This window comes from Silene latifolia, chromosome 11 (assembly GCF_048544455.1).
Source record: "Silene latifolia isolate original U9 population chromosome 11, ASM4854445v1, whole genome shotgun sequence".
NCBI classification, from domain to species: Eukaryota; Viridiplantae; Streptophyta; class Magnoliopsida; order Caryophyllales; family Caryophyllaceae; genus Silene; species Silene latifolia.
Genome location: NC_133536.1, coordinates 55,428,173 through 55,444,886, shown reverse-complemented (window position 1 = coordinate 55,444,886; position 16,714 = coordinate 55,428,173). Strand labels below are relative to the sequence as shown.

Here is a 16,714-nt window from a genome sequence, read left to right as displayed (position 1 = left end):
GAACGCTAAGTTTGCTTATGACTCGTCTCAATTTAACTGCAATGCAATTCTGAGTGATTATGAGGAATTTGACTTGAGTGACTACCCACCTCACTTAGCCAAAGAACTTGACAAACGGGAAACCAGAACCACCATCATTGAGGAAACCGAACCTATTAACGTAGCAACCGACAATACACCTCAATAACTTAGGATAAGGACGACCCTAGACCCCTCGGAAAGACAACAGTTCATTGACCTCCTTCACGGGTACGAGGACGTATTCGCCTGGTCTTACAGAGACATGCCTGGGATTGACAGAGAAATTGCAGAGCACCGGATACCCATTAAACCCGGGGCTAAACCTGTGAAACAGAAGCTACGCCGGATGCGTCCTGAATGGGCTCTAAAAATCAAGGAAGAAGTGGACAAACAGTTTAAGGCTGGGTTCATCAAAGTGTCCGAATACTCGGATTGGGTGGCCAACAATGTGCCCGTACCAAAGAAAGACGGAAGAATTCGGGTTTGCGTCGACTTCAGGGATCTGAACAAGGCAAGTCCAAATGACGACTTCCCTTTGCCACATGTTGACATTCTGGTGGACAACACTGCCGAACATGCTCTCCTATCATTCATGGACGGGTATGCCGGGTACAACCAGATTAAAATTGTGACACCCCGCGATAAAGCGGAAAATATAACTAATAAATTAAAGCGGAATTTTGTGAGATTTTAAAAACTTTTAATTTACTAGATAAAGATTAACACGCGGGTGCCAAAAACGAAATGAAACAAATACTACGATAGACAAATCTAGGTTATTACAACCCGAGTCTAGAAAGCGGGGAAAAGATATCCCACGAATAAACAAATCAAGGGTTTCTAAATTAGAAACTAAGGTCCAAGGGTTTAGTTCTCGCTAGCCCACACGTCTTCCCCACGTAAGCATCTTCACCACCTGTCATTCATGTAAACATGAACGCCACAGTCAGTGGGGAGTAACTCAAGGTTCTCCCAGCCACAATATGTCGAAATGCAGATAACAAACAACACTTAACCAAACATATTAATCATGCAACATATACGAACAATAAGGAATAAGGAAATATAATGAACAATCATGGCGAAACAGGCATAATACTTTCTTAGTAGAATAAGCATGATGCATGAGGATGAATATGAAATCAAGGAAATAGAATCGCCAAGTCAACCCACTCATGTGGACACGACTCAACAAGTGTAAGACATATACTTAGTATGGACTCAAACAAGACAACCCTCTAGACTCCAACCTCTTGGTAGGACGACGATCATAATACGGTCCTAGTCTAAACCTGGCCAGACTCTCGGGATGGATGACACCCGATTCGACACACGATACCAAATCGTATCCAAGACTCGAAACATGGTACACCTAACCGTGCCCGAAAGTCGAGTAACCTCAAGCGGAACCTTGTCACCTAACCGTGACCCCCGGTCCGAAGAGGCGGAAGGAAAAATAGCCCAACTCGGAAACAATGGCACCTAACCGTGACCCAATGTCCGAGGGCAAATAAATAAGGAATGTCAAGTAGTCACACAATGTAAAATGTCGCACTTGAGTCATAATAGGAGTAAGAATGATCATGCAAACATCATATGACACGGGATCCTTAATGTCACATTCATACTCATGGCTTGCATCTCACCATGAGTACAGATGGGAACATTAATCCCAACGATCATATCGCAACTAGAGGGCTTATAGCTCACCCCTAGTATCCGATAGGACCAAGACTCTCACAACAGAACAATTCAAGACATTATTGAGAATATGACTCCTCACCAAAATAACCATTTAATAATAAATAACTCATACTTGACTTATAATAATAAATATCGCATTCTTGTATCATATTGATAAATATTCCATTTCATAATTTAACATGTCGATTAAATAAAATATAATAATTGATAATGAATAATTTACGTTATATAAAATATTACGGAACAAATTACGACCAAGCTCAAATGACCCATTTATAGCCCCAAGAAGTAAACTAGACAAGTCCAATTAAATTAGCAAGGTAAATCCACTTGAATAAATACGACAAGCCCAACCAAATAAACATGTAAAGCCCAATTAATAGAATGTGTGAAAGAGCGATAATTAACGGGTTACTTGTATAAAACACGAGACGGGAATTAATAATATTTTACATAGACCAAATTAGCGCCGAATGCACTCATAGTATGAGTGTGGCCCATTAACCACAAGTCAAGCCCAACCAATATCATATGGTGAGCCCAAAGAATATAGGAAAGTGAGCCCACCAAGAAGAACACAACTAGCCCAACAAACATTCACTAGATGAATGATTTTTAAGGCAAAAGAAAGAAGAAGGCAAGGTGATCATACGGCCCAAATGACACATTACTAATAATGAGACGAGTACATGAGCATATTTGAGACGGTAATTTAAACAATTAAATAATGGGATTTTATAAGTATAAATCGAAAAAGGAAGGTATTCAAATGAACGGATTTAACGAATTGTTTTATAAAGACATGAGACGGAAACGGTATGATTTCGAATGGTCATCTTTTGCGCCAATGGAAACTAAGGCCACGACACCGGGGTTGTTGCACAACCCCAAACCCGTCACTAACCAAATCACCCAAAACCATACATGACTAGTCCCCCGAGAGACGGCCCAACCAAACAACCATAGTTCGACCTCCATGAACGGCCATACAATCCACCAACTACCGCCCTTACAATCACTCCCCCATGGCTAACACCCGGCTGGAAAACAGTCCACCTACCCGTCCTAAAGTCACCCAAACAACTACCCAAAATCCGTGTCAAACAACTCAACCATTCTGTCAAAAATCAAGCCAAACCAGTCCTTTTCTCGGTCCCAAACAGAGTCCCACAACTATCCAATTGACTCAAAAATCTCGACGAAAACGAAAGCAAGGTTGGGACGGGAATGAACATACTTAAAACGCTAAATACCCACATCCGACTTAACAGCAACAACACTCCAGAAGTCGGAAAGATTGCGACCATATCTACCCGCAAAAGACGCAGCATTCAAATGAAATAAGGCATAGTCGAAATCTCTTGAGGATATTAAACTATGAAAACAGTCAATTTAGCATGTAAGTACTTCCTAAATTCATGTAATCCACCACACACAAGCAAAAGGACACAAAGGCTCAATATTTACGACCATAAGGATGAAAACCGAGTGAAAAGACAAGGATATCGACTCATTGTCGAGTAACCTATCACCGTTACCTTATCCTCGCGAATTCCAGAGTAAGAAGGTCCAAAACACGAGCCTATCCTCAGTCTTCAACTAAAAGTGAAGAAAAACGAGTAACAAGAGTCACGAACCGAGTTTGTAACAAATCACCCATTTCGAAAATTCAACAAAGTTAAGACTTTCTTACCTAGAAATGAGGAGGAAGAAGAGAGGAAGCTAAAGGTGTAAAAATCATCGAGTTTGGTCGAGAAATGAAAGCGGGATCGGAGTTTGAAGGTGCGAAAATGGAGGTTGAGTGTAGCTGAGTATTGTTTGCGGTTGTTGTTTGTTTTTGCAGGAAAAGAAGAAGAAGACGGAGTATATAAAGGGGGGTGGGGACGGGTTACAAAACAACAACAATAATAATATATAATAATAATAATAATAATATATAATAATGATAATAGTAGATATTTTGAAGGTGAGGGAATGTGTTGTTGGTTTTTGATTGGTCCATATTAAATTAGGTACAAACATGAAATGTGACAGTCTAAAGTTTAGACGGAAATTGAGACGGGACTTGTTATTACGGTCATTATTATTGTCACTAATATCATCCGACCAAGATACGTATATATATATTATTATATAAATCGTGCCTTAAAAATATAATTTAACCGTACGTATTTTTATAAAAATGAGCTTTTATATAATACGTTTATAAAAATCGTGTTTGACATAAAATTAATTAAATCGAGTAATTCAAAAATATATAATAAAGTGATTAAACGGTTTAATAAATTTTAAATGTCAAAATAGAAAATTCGCGGGTGTTACAATCATCCCACCTTTTAAAAAGTTTCGTCCTCGAAACTTGAAAGTAGAAATGAAAGGTTATAAAAATAAAATTGGACTTTTAAAGTTGGTAACCAAAACAATAAAAGGTTACTTATCGTAAGAATTATAATTCTTCCAAAAGTTTCACATAAAATTTCCGACGGAACCAGATTCTCATCAAAGGAACGAAAGTGTTCTCGTTACGTATTCAAGAACATCACATTCCAAATCAAAGATAAGGTAAAAAGGCAAATCATTTGTATAAATTGAAAATCAAAATACTTTCAAAAACATAAATGAAGAGTTTTCAAAAGTATAAGTCTCATTCATGGAACGAAATTGCTCTTGTCGTGCACACAAGAACGCCAACTTTCCAAGTCAAAGACAAATTTAAACCAAAAACCACTCGCCGACAAGCGTAGAACAAGTTATCAAACGTCTCCAATAACAAGTTCTATCATCCGATCAACGTCAAAATCAAAAGAAAAAGGCAATCCACTCAAATTTTCTCTTGTAAAAGCCAAAATAGAAATGAAGATTTCTCATTTAAACTCAGAAGGGAATTAAATTCCTGAAAATATAACATTATACTTTAACAAAATCATAAATAGATCAAAGTTTAACAGAAATTGGATAAAATTTTGAGAAATCACATGTTTAGCAATTAAAATCATGATAAAGTAGTCTATATTCCAAGAACAAATAGGAAACTAAACCAAATTTTCATTTTCAATCCTTTTAAAAGGGGTAAGGTTTTGTAAAAGCAACACAAACTTTTAACAATGGAACAAAAATGGTAGCTTGAAAGTTTAGGCATTGTATAAAATGAAAGGCAATTTGGACATCATAAATACCAATTACGCTAAGAGAGTCCAAACCTAACCAATAAAAAGAGCTACGATGAATTTCATAGGGGAAGACTTGAAATCAAAGTTACAAGGATGTAAAAGATAGAGTTTCACAGGTTACGAGTATTAAATTTAAAGGAGGAGCATGATGAAGCGAAGAAGAGAGGCATGAACGGTAACGCTTATGCTCAAAGAAGAAAGGAAATTAGACAACAAGGAAACGCCAGATATTCAAACCTCAAACAACAATGTCATCCTGAACGGTTCCGAAAACTTCCTAACCACAAAACTCATAACCACTTAACTCCCAAGGATTTCCTCAAAACACTTACACACTTACTCCTATGCTATTCCGTGGGTCAAGGCACTCCATCGCAATTGTGATTCCATAACTCTCAAATATAAATCATCTACCAACGATTTCCACGAGACAAGATCAAAACTACTAAAAGAGTTACACTCATAACCAACTATCGACCACTAGGAGTTCTCACTATGGTAGAATCCTTAATCAAAGATCATAATCCCAAGTTCTCTATACATTTCTAACACTCCAAACAAAATCTTATTCACACCCGAATTCACAAGCATAGATGATCACATTCCCCAAATTATAAAGATCACCAACCAAAAAGATAAATAGCTATCTCATACGAATTTTCCTACTCAACCTAACTTAAGTTCTACTAATCCAACTTCGACGGAAACGAGACTCACAAAGAATCCTCAAGGAGCGTCTCTCTCACTCTATAACGTAGCCAACAACGCCATCACTCCACTAAGAAAACAAAGAGTAATAACCAGGTCAGGAAATGATAGGAAATTTCAAAAAGATACATGAACATGACGAGATGTGAGATTAAAGGAGTCAAATAATAAAGATAACTAGTTAACACCGGTAAGAGATATTAGAATTAGGGAGGTATTCAAGGCAAGGAAATAACGAGTAAACCTTCATACTTAAGAATCAAATCCAACCAAGGTATGAACGAAAGGGAGGAAAACGATTAAAGGTACGAAAGAGGATTTTAAGGCTTAATCCATACGCTTCCTAAAACTTAAGGTTCTCTCTAACAAGGTCACGCCTATTAGGGTATTATACTTCCATAACAAAACGACCAAATCCCAAAACAAGGGTCAAGGTAAAATAAACGCTTGCTTAAGGGTTGATAAATCGGTTAGATACCTCTTCCACCTGTCTTATCCCACATTAGGATTTCCCTAAAGCAAATCTACTACTCATGTATAAAAGCATCTCTTTATCTCAAGCACTCGACACAACCTCAATGTTTTAAAAACCAAAGAATGAATTAACGAAGACTTCTCAACAAAATTCTTAAGGAACAACTAACATCAAATCACATCACCAATCTATACGGGATCATTAACATCTAAAAATAGGTTTTCTGCCAAATTCATATACTAAACTTATCTCATGTTTACTCCTGAGGTAACGACGCTCAACCTACTAAGCTTTCACATCCCAAACATAAACAACAAAGCCAAGTTCTATAACTTTAATCACATAGGCAACTCATCCCTAACACAAAGAATCCACCAATCAATTATACTCACTTTGTCAAGGAACTAGGTATAAGAATCACTAAGTATGTCTCATCACATTACCTAAGTCTTTCTAACATCACGACCTCTCAAACCAGGGTTAAGGGTCAAACCCAAACAAACTCCATAAAAGTCAAATTATCCAACCATGGTTAACATTCCACAAAGGAAAGAGTACTATCAAAAAGGCGTTAAGGGAGGATAAACAAGGAAGACAGCACAAGTTAGGAGTACAAGAGTAACTTTCAAAGTAGAACAGAAGAGAGTTTAGAAGAGGGATAAGCACCAAGAGATAAAGAATAAGGCAAGGTACACAAGGAATGAGAAACATCTTCGAGGAAGTAGAAGCATTCTTCAAAGTTGAACAAATCTTCAATTTCCGGCAATAGGCACCAAAACTTGATCTTCACGACGGTAGGTTTACGATTATTGATCCATGGGCACAACAATTATTATATGACAATCAACAAACATGTTAGAACCTAACAAAGAGCAAACACACTACAGACTACCACCTTAGGTCCTTAAGTCTACCCATCTCTCATTCATTATTCATGGTCAAGTTCAAATTTAAATTTGGGGTACACGTGTGTGCGTCGGGAGCAACATATGCTCTGATACCAACTGTGACACCCCGCGATAAAGCGGAAAATATAACTAATAAATTAAAGCGGAATTTTGTGAGATTTTAAAAACTTTTAATTTACTAGATAAAGATTAACACGCGGGTGCCAAAAACGAAATGAAACAAATACTACGATAGACAAATCTAGGTTATTACAACCCGAGTCTAGAAAGCGGGGAAAAGATATCCCACGAATAAACAAATCAAGGGTTTCTAAATTAGAAACTAAGGTCCAAGGGTTTAGTTCTCGCTAGCCCACACGTCTTCCCCACGTAAGCATCTTCACCACCTGTCATTCATGTAAACATGAACGCCACAGTCAGTGGGGAGTAACTCAAGGTTCTCCCAGCCACAATATGTCGAAATGCAGATAACAAACAACACTTAACCAAACATATTAATCATGCAACATATACGAACAATAAGGAATAAGGAAATATAATGAACAATCATGGCGAAACAGGCATAATACTTTCTTAGTAGAATAAGCATGATGCATGAGGATGAATATGAAATCAAGGAAATAGAATCGCCAAGTCAACCCACTCATGTGGACACGACTCAACAAGTGTAAGACATATACTTAGTATGGACTCAAACAAGACAACCCTCTAGACTCCAACCTCTTGGTAGGACGACGATCATAATACGGTCCTAGTCTAAACCTGGCCAGACTCTCGGGATGGACGACACCCGATTCGACACACGATACCAAATCGTATCCAAGACTCGAAACATGGTACACCTAACCGTGCCCGAAAGTCGAGTAACCTCAAGCGGAACCTTGTCACCTAACCGTGACCCCCGGTCCGAAGAGGCGGAAGGAAAAATAGCCCAACTCGGAAACAATGGCACCTAACCGTGACCCAATGTCCGAGGGCAAATAAATAAGGAATGTCAAGTAGTCACACAATGTAAAATGTCGCACTTGAGTCATAATAGGAGTAAGAATGATCATGCAAACATCATATGACACGGGATCCTTAATGTCACATTCATACTCATGGCTTGCATCTCACCATGAGTACAGATGGGAACATTAATCCCAACGATCATATCGCAACTAGAGGGCTTATAGCTCACCCCTAGTATCCGATAGGACCAAGACTCTCACAACAGAACAATTCAAGACATTATTGAGAATATGACTCCTCACCAAAATAACCATTTAATAATAAATAACTCATACTTGACTTATAATAATAAATATCGCATTCTTGTATCATATTGATAAATATTCCATTTCATAATTTAACATGTCGATTAAATAAAATATAATAATTGATAATGAATAATTTACGTTATATAAAATATTACGGAACAAATTACGACCAAGCTCAAATGACCCATTTATAGCCCCAAGAAGTAAACTAGACAAGTCCAATTAAATTAGCAAGGTAAATCCACTTGAATAAATACGACAAGCCCAACCAAATAAACATGTAAAGCCCAATTAATAGAATGTGTGAAAGAGCGATAATTAACGGGTTACTTGTATAAAACACGAGACGGGAATTAATAATATTTTACATAGACCAAATTAGCGCCGAATGCACTCATAGTATGAGTGTGGCCCATTAACCACAAGTCAAGCCCAACCAATATCATATGGTGAGCCCAAAGAATATAGGAAAGTGAGCCCACCAAGAAGAACACAACTAGCCCAACAAACATTCACTAGATGAATGATTTTTAAGGCAAAAGAAAGAAGAAGGCAAGGTGATCATACGGCCCAAATGACACATTACTAATAATGAGACGAGTACATGAGCATATTTGAGACGGTAATTTAAACAATTAAATAATGGGATTTTATAAGTATAAATCGAAAAAGGAAGGTATTCAAATGAACGGATTTAACGAATTGTTTTATAAAGACATGAGACGGAAACGGTATGATTTCGAATGGTCATCTTTTGCGCCAATGGAAACTAAGGCCACGACACCGGGGTTGTTGCACAACCCCAAACCCGTCACTAACCAAATCACCCAAAACCATACATGACTAGTCCCTGAGACGGCCCAACCAAACAACCATAGTTCGACCTCCATGAACGGCCATACAATCCACCAACTACCGCCCTTACAATCACTCCCCCATGGCTAACACCCAGCCTGGAAAACAGTCCACCTACCCGTCCTAAAGTCACCCAAACAACTACCCAAAATCCGTGTCAAACAACTCAACCATTCTGTCCAAAATCAAGCCAAACCAGTCCTTTTCTCGGTCCCAAACAGAGTCCCACAACTATCCAATTGACTCAAAAATCTCGACGAAAACGAAAGCAAGGTTGGGACGGGAATGAACATACTTAAAACGCTAAATACCCACATCCGACTTAACAGCAACAACACTCCAGAAGTCGGAAAGATTGCGACCATATCTACCCGCAAAAGACGCAGCATTCAAATGAAATAAGGCATAGTCGAAATCTCTTGAGGATATTAAACTATGAAAACAGTCAATTTAGCATGTAAGTACTTCCTAAATTCATGTAATCCACCACACACAAGCAAAAGGACACAAAGGCTCAATATTTACGACCATAAGGATGAAAACCGAGTGAAAAGACAAGGATATCGACTCATTGTCGAGTAACCTATCACCGTTACCTTATCCTCGCGAATTCCAGAGTAAGAAGGTCCAAAACACGAGCCTATCCTCAGTCTTCAACTAAAAGTGAAGAAAAACGAGTAACAAGAGTCACGAACCGAGTTTGTAACAAATCGCCCATTTCGAAAATTCAACAAAGTTAAGACTTTCTTACCTAGAAATGAGGAGGAAGAAGAGACGAAGCTAAAGGTGTAAAAATCATCGAGTTTGGTCGAGAAATGAAAGCGGGATCGGAGTTTGAAGGTGCGAAAATGGAGGTTGAGTGTAGCTGAGTATTGTTTGCGGTTGTTGTTTGTTTTTGCAGGAAAAGAAGAAGAAGACGGAGTATATAAAGGGGGGTGGGGACGGGTTACAAAACAACAACAATAATAATATATAATAATAATAATAATAATATATAATAATGATAATAGTAGATATTTTGAAGGTGAGGGAATGTGTTGTTGGTTTTTGATTGGTCCATATTAAATTAGGTACAAACATGAAATGTGACAGTCTAAAGTTTAGACGGAAATTGAGACGGGACTTGTTATTACGGTCATTATTATTGTCACTAATATCATCCGACCAAGATACGTATATATATATTATTATATAAATCGTGCCTTAAAAATATAATTTAACCGTACGTATTTTTATAAAAATGAGCTTTTATATAATACGTTTATAAAAATCGTGTTTGACATAAAATTAATTAAATCGAGTAATTCAAAAATATATAATAAAGTGATTAAACGGTTTAATAAATTTTAAATGTCAAAATAGAAAATTCGCGGGTGTTACAAAAATGGCTGAGGAAGACATGCACAAAACTGCGTTCACCACACAGTGGGGTACATATTGCTACACGATTATGCCTTTCGGCCTCATCAACGCCGGAGCAACCTATCAAAGAACCGCTACCACTCTCCTACATGATATGATGCACAAGAAGGTAGAGGTATATGTCGATGACATGATCGTCAAATCAAAAGAACGGGACGGCCACATCAATGCCCTCCGGAAATTCTTCGCTCGTCTGCGGAAATATAACATGAGACTAAATCCTCAGAAGCGTGCATTCGGGGTCACCTCCGGAAAACTCTTGGGACATGTCGTTAGCAAGAGAGGCATTGAGATTGATCCAACCAAAATCAAAGCCCTTCAACAAATGCCTCGGCCTAGGAACGAGAAGGAGATTCGGGGATTTCTCGGTCAGGTTCAATACATCAGCCGGTTCATTGCCAAGCTCACTATGGTTTGTGAACCAATATTCAAGAAGCTTCGTGCCTCCGATCACACCGATTAGGACGAAAACTGTCAAAAGGCATTCGACAGGATAAAGGAAATCCTATCCAAACCTCCTGTCCTAATGCCACCTCAACCGGGGATTCCTCTATCCCTATACCTGACTGTTACCAACACAGCCATGGGAGCGATGCTAGCACAAACAGTTGGCAACGAGGAGCGAGCCATCTACTACATCAGTAAAACGTTCATTGAGTACGAGACGAGGTATACTCAACTGGAAAAGACATGCCTTGCCCTAGTATGGTCAACAAAGAAGCTGCGGCATTACATGCTCAGCTACTCGGTCCACATCTACTCCAAGATGGACCCGGTTAAATACATCTTCGAAAAACCCGTACTAAACGGAAGGCTGTCTAGATGGACACTGATGCTGTCCCAATTTGACCTCAAGTTTGTACCCCTCAAGGTTATCAAGGGATGAGCAGTAGCTGATTTCCTAGTAGAAAATCCCGTCAACGAAAATCCAACGACCGACACATGGTCACTTCCTGACGAAGACATCCTTTGTGCCGACTCTGACGCATGGGACCTATACTTTGATGGTGCATCTAATATGAGAGGCTTCGGCGTAGGAATCCTTCTAATATCACCAGAGGGAGAACATGTTCCGATCTCGGTCAAGCTGGACTTCGCCGTCACCAACAATGCCGCTGGATATGAAGCATGTCTCATCGGCCTACAAGCAGACATCACACTTGGCATCAAGAGATTGAGGGTCCATGGCGATTCCTCACTCATCATCAATCAGGTATCCGGATCATGGAAAATCCGATCTGACAGCTTAGCTCTTTACCGAGAAAAGATCAATCAAGAGGCCGAATTCTTTGACCAAATCGACTACTTCCACTTGCCACGAGAGGAAAATAAATTTGCTGATGCCTTGGCAAAGCTTGCCGCGCTCGTCAACATACCTGACGACATGACATCGATGCCCCTATGTGTCGAGAGAAGGAGCGAGCCAGCTCACATTTGTGCCATTATCGACGACGAGGAAAGCCATGATGAACCTTGGTACCAAGCCATCCTCAATTACAAAACCAAAAACGAATTCCCTCCCAACTCTGATTAAAGAGGACAAAGAGTCATCCGTTTACTCGCATCACAATTCGTGATAAACCAAAATCAACTCTACAAAAGAACACCCCAAAGAATTCTCCTCCTTTGCATTGACCATCACAAAGCCAAAAAAGTCATGGGAGAGGTTCACGACGGAGAATATGGCCCTCACATGAGTGCAATGATGCTTACACGGAAAATCACACGGCTAGGTTACTACTGGACCACCATGGAAACCGATTGCCGTAACTACGTCAAACATTGCCATAATTGCCAAATCTTCGCCAACATACAACACATACCGCCATCCCTTTTATACACCATGACATCACCCTGGCCATTCTCAACCTGGGGCATCGACATCATCGGAAAAGTCAACCCGATAGGCACCAATGGGCATTGCTTCGTTCTCGTCGCCATCGACTACTTCACCAAATGGGTGGGAGCGCAGTCATATGCAGTCTTGACTGCCAAACAAGTGGCCAAATTCATCCAAAACAACATCATATGCCGATATGGGGTACCCCATGAAATCATCAGCGATCAAGGCTCTCACTTCCGGGCGGAAACTCAAGCTTTGCTGGACAAATACAAGATCAAACGACATCGATCATCCCCCTACCGTCCCCAAACCAACAGAGCGGTGGAGGCAGCGAACAAAACACTTGTCACCATTATCAAGAAAATGCAAGACAACTACCGCGATTGGCCGAGCAAACTCCCATTCGCACTCTGGGGATACCGGACCTCCATTCGAACACCGACAGGCGCCACACCCTTCTATTTAGCATACGGTATGGAGGCGGTTCAACCGGTAGAGTTAGAGGTCCCTTCGCTACGCATCTTACTGGAGAGTCAAGTCCCTGAGGCGGAATGGACCCGTCGAAGGTACGAACAACTCACTCTTCTAGACGAACGGTGACTCAACGCCTTGCACAACGTCCAGCTATACCAATGACGTATACAACGGGCATTCAACAAGAGGGTCAAACCCAGAAACATCCAGGAGGGCGACTTGGTCCTCAAGTCAGTTCGAGCACCATTACCCGTCGATCCGAGGGGAAAATTTAAACCCAACTGCGCCGGGCCATACCTGGTCAAGAAAATACTTTCGGGGGGCGCAGTGAGACTGAGTGACCTAGACGGGGAAGACTTTATAAACCCGACCAACCTAGACCTACTCAAGAAATACTACCCTTGAGCCCTATCAACCAGCAACCTAGCCTAGTTTTGCAACTAGCATCGACCTTAACCCTTTTCAAGTCAAGTTCCTCAATATGTTCTGATTTGAAATTGCATGTTTTATCGAGTCTAAGCTGCGGCACCTTGCCCATTTCGAATGTCCTTTGATCCGTCAAAGGCAACGTCCATTTGCACTACAAAAAACAAACCCCCTGAACTACGAGCATGGTTTGATTTCACCTCTTCAGGTGAATACGTAGGCAGTCCCTCTTATGCCTGAGGGATACAACCACAAAACCCAATTCAAATTCACAAAACATTTCGAACTACGATCATGGTTTGATTTCATCTCTTCTGGTGGATACGTAGGCAGTCCTTTCTTACGCAAGAAGGATACAACCATTCCCACAATCAAAAATAACCATTCCCATAATCAAGTATAACCATCCCCACATACAAAAAAAAAACATCCTAAAAAAGAGAGAAAAGGGAAAACCATTCCCTTTCCCACAAAAATATAAAAATGAGCCTTTCTCCCTTTCCAAAAAACACCACTTTCCCAAGTGCAATTGTTTAGGACGATTCAAATCGAATTGCCTTCACAAAATGGATGGAAGAAACAAGCGTTCACAATTTTCGACACGAGCAATCCTCTTATTTAATTAATAATGGGAGGGATTACAATTACAACAAATAAAGCTCGACGAGTCTACAACTTGTCGAAGCTAAGGTGTCAACTAACACACTTCACATAGTAAAACTAGCACAAAACACACAACAACTAGCTAGTACAACATAATAAAAACTCACAACAATAATACAACATAATAATAAAGTGGGTAATGGAGGTCTTCACTCTTCCATTCTACCCTTGCCTTTTCCTTCGGGGTACATCTTCCCCTTGTTCTTCTTGTTGGCCCGCCTAGCATGGACTTCTTCCTCGGAACGGATCCTAAACGGATCTAAGACGGCGATGGCCTCCGGTCTAGCACAAGACCCCATATTCGACCCAAGACGAGCCAACGCACGGCCCACCATATTCTTGGGGCCGGAACTCCTCCTCTTCGGTGGTCTTATCACATCGGGAGTAGCTCCATCAACATACTCTTCAAAGAAGGCACGATTGGCCTTGCCAACCTCTCGGTACTTCAAATCGACGACCTCGTCCTTATGGAATTTGGATCTCTCTTCCAAGGACGGAGCACGTGACCACTTGACATAAGCGGGAGTCACCCATGTCGTGGCAATGGGGTTTGGTACCTCCCAAAGTGGCCGAGTGGCCCACCATCTTTCGAAGAATCCCACGAACTCGGAGTTCCGGAAAACATTCTCTTGGACAAGAGTATCTTGAGCGGGCACCTTTTGTTGACGCCCCATTTGCCTCATGAGCCTTTCGGGATAAATGAAGAAAACGACCTTTAAGCCCACCACCATCAAAGAACGAGGACTAGCACCCGAAGCGGGCAACCTCGTGAAGGACCTCAAGTGCCACCATGGCACCACCCAACGGATATGAGGACCACCCTCTTCCGCCAGTCTTGCGGACCAATAGGCCTCGGTGGAAGCAAAACTATCCGGGTACAACTTCTTCCTCATGGTAAGATGACGGAAGGAATAAGAAGAAGGATTAACCGGAGGCTCTACATACGTTAGCCTCTCCAATAGCCACACTTGGAGGATCCTTGGCGATCCGAAAGAGGGAGCTTCTCCACAAGAGCCTTCCTTGTCCAAAGCTTGGATAATCTCTCCAAGCACCAACCATGATGGATCTCTACCATGCTTCATTTGCTCAATCACATGGATGAGGGTCATGCTACCATGACATCTTGGCTCCTCCTTCTTCAAGACATCAATAAAGAGGTACACATGGACGAGGCAAAATGCAAGAGCCCTTCTCCTAGCCACCTCCGAGACATTAGCATCTAATCGGTTTGAAAAGATGTTGATAAGAGCTAACATATCCACACCATGTGGAGCAAGAAGAAAGTTAACTTGGCTTGTTGACAAGCCCAACATGGAACGGAATTTCTCCTTGTAGCACAACCGAGTCGGACGAAGCACCGGAACACAACCCGACCACCCACCAATGGCTCCAACTTCTTCGGCAAGAGGACAAATTTCGCCTTTCGGGAAAACGAAAACATGGTGTTTCGAATCCCAAAACCGAGAACATGCTTCAAGAAACGAAGGTTGCACCTTGACTTGACGAAGCACCAACAATTGACCAACTCCCATGCAAACGAGTTGATGCTTTTCGGAAGGCGACAAGTCCCGGCACCATTGTCGCAATGCGTTCTCAAAAGCATCCATGAAATATTCTTGTGGATAAAAGAAGAGGTTTTGTAGAGATGATTTTGTGTTTCGGATGATGAAACAATGAAGCGCAAACATCCCTATTTATACAAAATGATCAGCGCATTTTTCAGAAAAAGGGGAGAGCCAGCTTCCATCGCCAAGCTGCTCGCGCCTCTTTGAGGCTCCTCCAGGATTCCCGCTGTTGACTTGTCTCTTTCAACATGTGTTTTCTCCTGACACCTCAAACCTCCCGCCAGGAACCTCGCGCCTCTTCGGGATGATCCGGAAATTTTGTGTTTCCTCACACGCACATTTCCTTGTTTTCGCGTTTTACAAAATTCGACACGGTTTCCATAACGCAGCTTTAAACATACGGGTTTTTCTTTCTTTTTTAAAGGGGGGAAGGGCTAGTCGCCCCGATCCGCGATGGATCGTTTCCATGTCAGTCGAATTCCGAAAATTTTTCGCTTTTTCGCAATTTTCCGGCAAAAATCAAAATCGAAGATTGATAACACGACGTCAAGTTTCCTCAAAAATTCAAGCACTCAAAAATTCGAGTCTTGACATCAAAAATCAAATATACTCGCAAAAATACCTTTCTAAAATTCTTTCCTGACGGTCTGAGTTTGAATTTTTCGAGTCATTTTTCAAAAATTTCGACGCAATTTAATTCACGATACGAGTTAATTGCTCAAATTTTCAAATCATTTCCTTTTGAATTCCAAACGCGACGATTTGTCACAGAATTTTCAAAATTTCAAATTTTAACTTCATGTCATCTTGGTTAATTTTGATTTTCAAACAAATGCTTTACGTGTTTTCAATCAAATACTTCTACGTGTTTGCGTTTGCAACTAACAATGCAGGAACTGGTGCAAATCAAAAGGAGAATCAACGGCCGACAGCGCTCCTCCGAAACACAACACAAAAAAGCCAAAAATCACAAAATAAACCACAATCCAAAAACACATATATACAAACCTTCTCACGCAAAATGTAAATATGTACAAACAAGAGTTCAAGACACGGACAAAGTACAACAACTACTCGACGTCTCCCGTCGGACCAGTCCTGGTCTCACTAGGAGTCGCCGCCAAGGCAGACACTACCACCTGCTCAGGCTTCCTCTCCGGAGAACTCTCCAGCGTCTCGTGCTCCATCTCGACATGAAGCTCCTCCGCTGCAACCAACTGA

At 40.8% G+C, this 16,714-nt stretch overlaps 1 long non-coding RNA gene across 1 annotated transcript; it reads right to left on the bottom strand.

Annotated features, from left to right (window-relative positions):
* Positions 1-753: 753 nt before the first annotated feature.
* Positions 754-3,579, bottom strand: LOC141614862 (uncharacterized). The gene is made up of 3 exons (XR_012529420.1): positions 3,419-3,579; positions 3,264-3,324; positions 754-937 (listed from the first exon to the last, which is right to left on the bottom strand). It is a non-coding gene; the product is annotated as an uncharacterized LOC141614862 (long non-coding RNA).
* Between the last annotated feature and the right edge of the window lie 13,135 nt (positions 3,580-16,714).